The sequence below is a fragment of the Gopherus flavomarginatus genome, chromosome 5 (genome assembly GCF_025201925.1).
Source record: "Gopherus flavomarginatus isolate rGopFla2 chromosome 5, rGopFla2.mat.asm, whole genome shotgun sequence".
Taxonomy (NCBI): domain Eukaryota; kingdom Metazoa; phylum Chordata; order Testudines; family Testudinidae; genus Gopherus; species Gopherus flavomarginatus.
In genome coordinates, this window is record NC_066621.1 from 40,878,802 (window position 1) to 40,889,335 (window position 10,534).

The 10,534-nt window shown below is 41.6% G+C and overlaps 1 pseudogene; it reads right to left on the minus strand.

Moving 5' to 3' along the window:
• Positions 1 to 1,430: 1,430 nt before the first annotated feature.
• Positions 1,431 to 2,366, minus strand: LOC127051075 (olfactory receptor-like protein COR8; annotated as a pseudogene).
• Positions 2,367 to 10,534: the final 8,168 nt, after the last annotated feature.

Consider the following 10,534-nt stretch of genomic DNA (forward strand, 5'->3'; position numbering starts at 1 on the left):
GGGGAGCAGCACAAGGTGACAAGATGATTCAGAATAAAGCTGTATAACAAGTGTATAGAGCCTTGTTAGAATTGGATTTTTAAGTTTTTTATAATTTTAATTGATAATATCAATGTTTATTTTTAAGCCTTTTTTATTTTAAATGTTTAAATCTTTACAATTGTGGGAAATTATGGGGGATCAGACAAGGGGAGGTCAGACATCAATTTTTTTAATGACAGTTGACACTGAGATTCAAAAAGTTAAAGCTTTATAACTGTTAAAACACAAACTGCGAACATCACATGTCAAAATATACAACATAAATATCCTTAAATCAAACTCTAATACATTCTCATCCTGTAATTTTTCTTACTTTGCCTATCTGTAAATGTCAATTATTATTGATGGCAACATTTGTTTCATTGGTTTGTGTGCATATGGTGAAATCAATATTTACCAACATTTACTGAGAAAAATCTGTTCCTTCCAAGCCTAAATATATACGATAACACTGTTAAGACTAGATGTATATAGCGCTAGTATGAATCTGATGTGATTAATATAAAGACAAGTGCAAAGTACTTCACTCTAGAAGGAAAACTTCAATACATAAATACAAAGTGGGGAATAACTGGCTAGGGAGAATTGCTGCTGAGACGGATCTGGGAGCTCAAAGCGCATCACAAGTTGAGTATGAGCCAACACAAGATGCAGCTGTGAAAAAGTCCGTCTAGGGTGTATTACCAGGTGCGTTGTATGTCAGACCAGGGCGGTGATTGCTTGGCTCTGCTTAGCACTGGTGAGGCCCAGTTGAAGTTCTGTGTTTAGGTTTGAGAGCCGCACTTTAGAAAAGACGTGGACAAATAGGAAGAGGAGTCCAGAGGGGAACGACAAAAAGGGTTTACAAAGCCTAATTTATTAGGAAAGGTTTAAAAAAATTGGGCATGTTATGTTTTGAGACCAGACGACTGAGAAGGGAGCTGATAACAGTCTTCAGCTCTGTTAAGGGCTGTTATACAGGGGACAGAGATCAACTGTGGCAGCCCATATGAGGCCCAGACACCAAAGAGAGCAAAAGCCTTGAATTCTCATAGTGCAAGTTACATACAGAGCATTAATTAAAAGCAACAGATTTAGAAATTGAGCAAGCTTATTTAATTTTTAATCTCCGATAACCTTGCAGGGCACCATTTCAAATAGATGAATGGTCAAGAAACAAGGAAAGGTGCCTATATTCCAACAGCCACATAATGACAGGACATGAGGTAATATTGGTCCTCTCAAGCAATTGTAAAACATAATTTCCACGTTACATCAGTTCTTTGAGTTTCATTTAATTCTTGTACAACATTTGTAATACACAAACCAAGGCAGTGACACATAGACCATACTATGATCCTTCTTCCAATTGTTCTTCTCAATTGACTGGAATTGTCCTGGTGAACAAATTAGCTGAGAATGTTTTTCCAGTATATCACCCTCTTAAGACCATCCTTAACCTCTTTGTTCCTCAGGCTTGTAGATCAGGGCGGTTCAACATGGGGGTCACCAGGGTATAAAACAGAGCAGAGATTTTCTCCTGTTCCAGTGAGTAGCTGGAACTGGGGTTGCATGTGGCTCAAGGTCACCGGTCCACAGAGGATGGTGACAGCTGTCAGATGAGAGGCACTGGTGGAGAAGGCTTTACGCCTGCCGTTGGAAGAGTGGAGCCTCAGGATAGAAAAGAGGATGTACAGATAAGAGATTATGACAATCAGGAGGGTGGACATGGCAATAACCCCAGAAAATGTTATAAGCAAAATCTCACTGATGTGGTGATCAGAGTAGGCGAGCTTCAGCAATGGATTAGCATCACAAAAGTAATGATTGATGACGTTGGGCCCACAGAATGACAACCTCAGCAAGCCACACGTGTGGGTCAGTGAGTTCACGAGCCCCCCTACATATGAGATGGCCACTAGATGAATATAGACTCTTTTAGACATAACAGCAGTGTAGAGCAGAGGGTTACAGATGGCTACATAGTGGTCGTATGCCATTACTGCCAGCAGGAACCCTTCTGTGGTCACAAACATGACAAAAGAGAAGTGTTGGGCAATACACTTTCTTGCTTTTACTCCTCACTAAGAAATTCACCAGCATCTTTGGAGTGAAGACTGAGGAGTAGAAGAGGTCAACAACAGACAGGTTACCGAGGAAGAAGTACCTGGGGGTATGGAGTTGGGGATCAACTCTGATCAACACAATCATCCCCAAGATTTCCCACCAGCGTAAGAACATAGATTAGCAGGAACACCATGAAGAAGGGGTATCGTAGCTCCTGACGATCCGTCAGCCCCAGGAGGGATGAACTGGGTCACCGTGCTATGATTGCCCTCAGCCATTTATACAGGGGTGCATGAAACCATACCTGCCGGGATAATAAGAGTGAGCAGCATGGAAGAAGGAAATTTCATGTCATGAATTAAATCTGAATAAATCTGAATGACACCATTGGTCTTGAATGTAGGTAGTGAATATAGACTCATAGACTTTAAGGTCAGAAGGGACCATTATGATAATCTAATCTGACCTCCTGCACAATGCAGGCCACAGAATCTCACCCATCCACTTTTATAACAAACTCCTAACCTATGTCTGAGTTACTGAAGTCCCCAAATTGCAGTTTGAAGACCTCAAGCTGCAGAGAATCCTCCAGCAACTGACCCATGCTTCATGCTGCAGAGGAAGGTGAAAAGCCTCCAGGGCCTCTGCCAATCTGTCCTGGAGGAAAATTCCTTCCCGACCCCAAATATGGCGATCAGTTAAACCCTGAGCATGTGGGCAAGACTCCCCAGCCAGCACCCAGGAAAGAATTCTCTGTAGTAACTCATATCCCAACCCATCTAACATCCCCTCACAGACCACTGGGCATACTTATCTGTTGATAATCAAAGATCAATTGCCAAATTAATTGCCAAAATTAGGCCATCCCATCATACCATTCCCTCCATAAACTTATCAAGCATAGTCTTGAAGCCAGATATGTCTTTTGCCCCCACTACTCCTCTTGGAAGGCTGTTCCAGAACTTCACTCCTCCAATGGTTAGAAACCTTCATCTAATTTCAAGTCTAAACTTCCTAAAGTCCACTTTATATCCATTTGTTCTTACAGGAAACCAGCCATCGTGATGTCTGGGAAGAGTTGGGATGGACCTTTAGCTTTACACTCACTTTTTAACAGGGCTGAGATTTTCAAGGCTGTTTAGGAGATTTAGACATCCAAGTCTCCATAAAATTGACTGGAATTAGGCATCCAGTTCCCTATAAGGAGTTTCCAGATTCACGTACATTATCACAAATTTTTCCAATGAAATATACCTGGTATGTGTTTGAGTTTGAGCTAGGTACTTTATATTGTCTGATTGCTGAGGGTAAGTCAGAAAGCACTCATACTTTTTAGATCCTTCCAGATTAGGGTGACCAGACAATAAATGGGAAAAATCAGGATGGAGGTAGGGGGTAATAGGAGCCTATATAAGAAAAAGACACAGAAATCGGGACTGTCCCTATAAAATCGGGACATCTGGTCACTCTATTCCAGATAATCCTTTTAGATGACCACAATGTCTGTTATGTCCCAGTCACTTGGTTACTGCTGCTTCGTAACACATCCCCTGGCAGTGTTGTTAATCCCAAGCATTTGAAAACCATGAATCAGGCTTCCAAAAATCATGCAATTGGCTTAAAATCTTGGGATCTTTTAGACACCCAGCGTTTAGAGAGGGGGCAGGGAAGTTTAATTCTGTTTTGTGCATGATTTTTATAGTTCAGAATTTGGTTTTGTAAGAAGGCAAAACTATGGAACACCTCAAAAGTGAGGCTGTGTCCATTTGCTTCCTTCTTCTGGCTTCCCCTTCCCCATTTCATCAAACACAAACAGCTTGTTTTCAATTCAAGGCCCTTCCCAGTCTAGTAACACCGTGAGGTTCATCTGCTATTGCAGTGTCATCTACCACCTCTGCCCTTCCAATGCTACCCAGTGGTGACATTTTTCAAACAAACACGACCATGACTGGGGCTGCTGCAGTGCAAATAATTATTGTTATTTCTCCCTTATGGTTAGAGATCGGCCACACCAGAACCCACTGGCTCCAAGTGTCCGTCCTCCCCCCTCCCCCACTCACACGCGTACGCAACACTGGATAATGGTCAGACTGGCACTAGGGGCACTAGACTGAGATCATCCTTCAATTCCTGGCTCTGCTACAGATCCCCTGTGTGATTTTGGACAAAGCAAAGATTTCCTCTTTGCCTCAATTTCCTCTTTGTAAAATGTGGATAATAATCCTTCCTTTCACGCACCCTCTTCTGTCTTGTTTATTAGACTGTAACCTCTTGAGGGCGGGAACTCTCTTTTACTATGTTTTTCCAGAGAACCTAGTAGAGTGGGGCATTGACCTCTAATTGACAACACAACAGCAACAAATACAAATTTTACAACCCTGACTTGTCTCTATAATTGGCTGGAACCAAAGCTCAGAATCTGAAAATCCTCAAAAGTTGAAGAAGTCGGATCTGAATCTGATTCCAGATCTGAAGTGTATAACTCAGATTCATCTCTATGTATAGTACTGGAGTATTACCTAATATCCATCTGGACCTTTCAGAGTCTTCCATGAATCATGTCCATTGCCACTGTAATTTATCCTGAGACAGAAAAATGAACAAACTAACAAACAATGTCTGTCTCAAGTTGCAAAACTGTTGATTGCGCTAACATCACATTTCCAAGTACATGGAAAAATGGAAAGTTATGTCCAGGACTCAAAAGTGACGGAAAATAGCTATGCCACCTCCACTGAAGGAAAGAAATATTGTATCATAGCTACTGGTGGAAGAGAGTGTCCATTCACTCTTTATCCCTAAGGGTTCATGTTAAGGCACCAACAACCTTTATATATTCATTTCTGAGTCTGAAGTCACACCTCCAATTATAGTCTCAAGCCAGGCACAGAGAGGCTCATTACAATGCCCTCGTTGGTGTCCTAAGTAGATTTGTTTATTTGCCTTTGCTTAGTTTTACGGAAAGCTCTTGCTGTTTTGCTGACCCACAGGGAGAAGTCTCAAGAGCAGTGTAACTGAAAATGAACTGTTCAGTCTTTCTTTCTGTAGGGAGGACTCAGTGAATTCGGTGTCAAAGTTAGATTTAAAAGAAATCTAAACATGTTAAAGCACAGTTACAGCAAACAAACATCTTTAACTTTGTTCTGCATAGATGCCAAGCAATCACCCTACCCTTACTATTAGTGCCTAATAGTGCCTTACAATTTACCACCTCTGACTGGGTAAAACTGATTTTTCATACAGTTTTAAGGCCAGAAGAGGTCAATATGATCAACTAATCTGACCTCCTGCATAACAAAACCTCACTCAATAATTTCTGTATCAAGCCCGTAATTATTATTTTTTTTTAGTTCTCACACATCTTTTAGCTAGATATTCAGCTGGAAAGACTCCAAATGACAGACAATCCACCATTAGCAGGAGTGTTGTAAGCAAGATCGGTGAAGTAATTTTTCTACTCTACACAGCTCTAATAAGGCCTCAACTGCAGTATCATGTCCAGTTCTGGGTACCACATTTCAGGAAACATGGGGACAAATTGGAGAGAGTCCTGAGAAGAGCAACAAAAATGATGAAAGGTCTAGAAAACATGATCTATGAGAGAAGATTGAAAGAATTGGGTTTGTTTAGTCTGGAAAAGAAAAGACTGCGAGGGGACATAACAGTTTTCAAATACCTAAAAGGTTGTTACAAGGAGGAGGGAGAAAAATTATTCTCCTTAACTTCTGATGATAGGACAAGAAGCAATAGGCTTAAATTGCAGCGAGGGAGGTTTAGGTTGGACATTAGGAAAAATTCTTAATCGTCAGGGTGGTTGGGCACTGGAATAAATTGCCTGAGGAGGTTGTGGAATCTCCATTATTGGGGATTTTTCAGAGCAGGTTAGACAAACACCTGTCAGGGATGTTCTTGATGGTGCTTGGTCCTGCCATGAGTGAAGGGGCCTACCCTTGATGACATCTCGACATCCCTTCCAGTCCTATGATTCTATTATGGGCTGGGTGATGTTTTCTGCTAAGATGGATGATGCTGGCAGCTGAGTGTGGTCCTGTTTTTTGCCCCCTTCCTCTGCCTGCACAGTTCTCAGCTCTAGGATACTGTTACCTCTGTAGGCCACGCAGCCGGTTCCCCAGGCTTTAGCATTGCTTTTCCCCCTGCCCTGGGTCTGAGCTGTGTTGGGCAGGGGAGTGAGATGAAAACGGCTTTGTGTTTGGATGAGGGCAGAAAGGGGGCGGCAGCAGTAGGAGGCAGAAGGGAGAAAATTGCATGAAAAAGAGGGAAAATGTTTGACTGGGCATCATGGGTCTGAAAGACAGCGGGCCTAGGGGTTAGGCTGTGATCCCTCAGACCTTTTCAATCTCTCCATTCCTGAGGGGGGAGCCCTGGTGGGTCAGACATATAAAATCAAAGGATCCTTGAAGGAGCCTGGCATGTGGTTGAAACTTGCCCGTAGTTCAATGCTGTTAGTTTTACAGTAGTGACTGGAGGTGCAAACTGAGACCAGAGCCCCAGGATCCTTGATTTTAACGGGGCTTCTTACAGTCTAAAGCGTGTTAAGCATGTGCTTATGTTTCTTTGGATTGGGGCTAGCGTGCTCAGTACCTTGCTGGTCTGAGCTTTATCTGGGTGAGCTGAAAAGTTGGGAAATGTCTGTAGATCCTAGGAAAGCTGTTAAAGCAGCACTGCAAAGAAACTGGAGGGATTTGACAGCTTTATATGGCATAGTGTATGGATGCAGATGCTTAAGGGATACTAAACATCATGCTTCAGGGCTTAAACAAATCTCTAATTATTACAGATGATGGCAGGATGTGGGGAAGGGCTGATTATTCCACATCTGCCTGTTGAAGGTTATTAAACCTTCTTTTGAAATCTCTGATACTAGCCAGTATCAGAGACAAGATACTGCACTAGATGGAGCTCAGGTCTGATCCAATCTGGCAATTTCTGTGTGTTTATTCAGTGTTTCATAAAAAGACCGGTGAATCCAAATGCTTCTGCAGATCAAATTCCTTCTAAAGAGAGAATCTGAACCAGTGGGTGCTGCCCCATTCCAAACTGAGTGACCGCAGGCACTTATCCGCCAGAGAGGGGGTGCTTGTGACAGGCGGGTTTCGAGGCTGTTACACTGAAAATTGAAATCTGAAATCAGATTTGATTCAGGTCTCTCTTAAACAGCTATAAAGAGATGCAAATCAAGAGGAACTACACTGAAATCCTCTGGCCTTCCAGCTGTGTAAAACCTGTGTAAACCAGATCAGAATAATAATAATAATAATTAATAACCTCAACCACAACAATATACTCTACTGTACAGAGATTTCTCCATGGGGTACTCCTGGGGGAATTCTGCACCAAAACAATATTTTAAAATTCTGCATATTTAATTTGTCAAAATAGCACTATATAATCACATCGGTTTCAATTATTTTGGTAATTTTTCAAAATACTTGCCAGCCACAGGGCCCCCCTGGCCCAGACACCTGCACCTCCTACTGTCCCCCAGAGCCCAGCTGCAGCCTTCCAAGCCCAGACACTCGCACCCCTCCCTTTCCAAAGTCCAGAGATCCAGAGGGAGAAACAGCCTGATACTGGGCCCTGTGCTTGTATGGAGTTTCCTGCCTGTCACCTCCTCCTTTCAGGGTGTGCCAGGAACTTTTCATCTCCATCTCTCTACCCTGGCCGCATCTTTTATGGGCAAGCTGGGAGCGGGGCTCTGCTGGGTCCAGCGGCCCCTAGTGGCAGCCAACAGCTCTGCAATACCAGATCTGGGGGAAGTGAAGGAAATTCTGCACAGAATATTAATGTGATGTGAATTGCACATTGTGCAATGGTGCGGAATTCCCCCAGGAATAATGGGGAGAAGACGTGAGAACAAATAATCATGTCACTCAATACACGGCAGGAAGATGCTCAGATATTATGGTGATGTAAGTCTATATTGAATAGAATCAGAAATTGGGGGTTTATTTTGGACCTTCTTCCACCCAAATGTGAAAGATCAATTATCCTTGTGCAAGAAAACAGGAGTAGAAATAGTGAGCATATGAGTAAAAATGTCTTCTCGCACTCCCACTCCCTACAGAACAATATATCGGAGGGCAGTTATTCTGTACCCAAAACGTCTGTCTGCAATGTGAATCTTAGTCACTTAATTGTGCGATTCTGTCATCAAGAGATCTGAAAACTCCAGGGAATCTGTCTTGGCTTTATAAACTAGAAATAAACACTTCAACTTAAAAATCCGTCCTTTTACTAATGTAAATCCTTCGAAGTCTTTCAGTAAATGCCAGCTTTCATCAGCAGGTAGGGTAATATTTGAACCAAGCTGGGATAAATAATGGAGTAAACCACTTTATTTTCCTGAGATAGAAACATTTTCTTTTTAATGTAACCCTATTTTATCTTATTTATTGGTTAGTCAAAGTGAAATGTAGCTAGCAGGCCGGAAAGCTGAAATAATAGGAAACCAACAGTGCAGAAATTATTCATGATGGACAAGATTCTGAGACAGTCTCTCTTGTTGGAAAGTAACATAATCCTCAAATTGCACCATTCATGTACATTGATGAATCATGGAGCAACATTAGAGCTGGTTAGAAATTTTAAATTATAATTAATTTAATTTTAATAACTAAAATTTAAATTTTGTGGGAAACTTCATGGAGGTTCCCCCGCAGGAACATCACAGTTTTCAGAAAAACAAAACAACAGTATCCCTCCTCTCTATGTAAATATTTTGGGTTTGAAAATATGTTATTAAAATCTGTAGGGTTTTAGTTCCAAATTTCACCACACACTAAAAATGTCCCACCCAAATATTTGGGGTTTGGTTTCCTTTGTTTTCCCCATGAAACATCAGAGGAAGTTGGACTCGACCTGGGTAGCAATATACCACATTCTGGTCCTAAACAAAGAAGGGGCTACATAGATGACAAACCATTTTACCAGTGTTACGCAAGAGTTAGGAAACAGCAAAGTTAATAGTACAGGTGCAGTCTTAACTCTTTCCCCTTCTGCATATGCATTATTAGAGTTCAGGTAGTTTGAAGTCAACTGAAGTTTTGCCACTTGTCTTTAATAAGATCAGGATTTAGTGGAAAATATAGACATATATGCAACTGAGATGAAAATTATCAATATATTTCTAACCAGTAAAGCAGAACTAAATGACAAACTAACTTTTCTGCAACACTGAAAAAAAAGTCCATGTGGCTCTAAGTAGAATGTATGTACTGGATAGCACGGAGGTAGTGCCACAAATAAGGCTGAGTTTGATTTACCATGGTGTGCTGAGGTCACTGCCTTTCATGCTGACCATATTAAGACCCTTTTCCTTGTACTCCCCTATTAATCTGTGTCCAGCTCTGGACATATTTAAGCCACGCCCTTCTCATAGTTACAGCACTACACCCTGACTAATGAATGAATTTTCTGAGAATTTGCTACTGAATCTGTTAGTTAATTTCTGAGTTAAAATTAATTTAAAAAGATGTCCTTTAAAAATTTAAGTGTCAAACCATTTATTTCTCCCTAAATAACCCAACCCAGGTCCTCCCTATCTCAATGGAAATGACCAAAGAACTAAGTCTTGGGTGGATCTGGGGCAGTGGGTAGTTTTTTAAAAGAACTTTTTAGGTCTTTTTCCCTGTTATTTTACTTAACTGAAAATGTCCCCTTCACAGCAAGATGTATTAACAAAACACTATTGATAATGTCATAGTCTTTGAAACAATTCTGACAGTAATTTATTTCTAAATCACTGTACATGCAAGCTTGTTTTCATTAGTACTCTGTCTAAAGGGTCACCACTTTTCCCAAGGGCAGGACACACAGCCTCAGTTGCTCTGAGACTGGGTGGTGGAGCTCCAGCACCCCCTGCGCCCCCTTGTGAGCTCCTATAGCAACTCCACCTTAGTTCAGACTCCCGTGGAGATTTTACCTTCCTATGGAGTGATGCAACCCAGGAAGTGTTTACAGTGACACGGGGCAGCCTTTGCAAAGTGAGGTAGCATTTCATAGGCACCTAGAGTATTGCACGAGCAAGTTCTGAGGCTAGCAGAGGAAAACCAAACTTAAGAGAAAGTCCAAGTGTAAAAATAGAATCAGGCAGGCCATAAAAGCATTTGAAGAGCAATTAGCAAAAGACACAAAAACAGAAAGTTGTTTTTAAGTACCTCAGCAGCGGGAAGCCTGCTAAACAACCAGTGGGGCCACTGGAAAATTGAGGTGCTAAAGGAGCACTCAAGGAAGATAAGGCCATTGGGAAGAATCTCAATGAATTTTTTTGCATCACTCTTTACTGCAGGACCAGATGGTATTCAAGTATGAGTTCTGAGGGAACTCAAATATGAAATTTGCACTACTACTAACTGTTGTATGTAACCTATCACTGAAATCAGCCTCTGTACCAGATGACTGCAGGAAAGTTAATATAACCCTGATT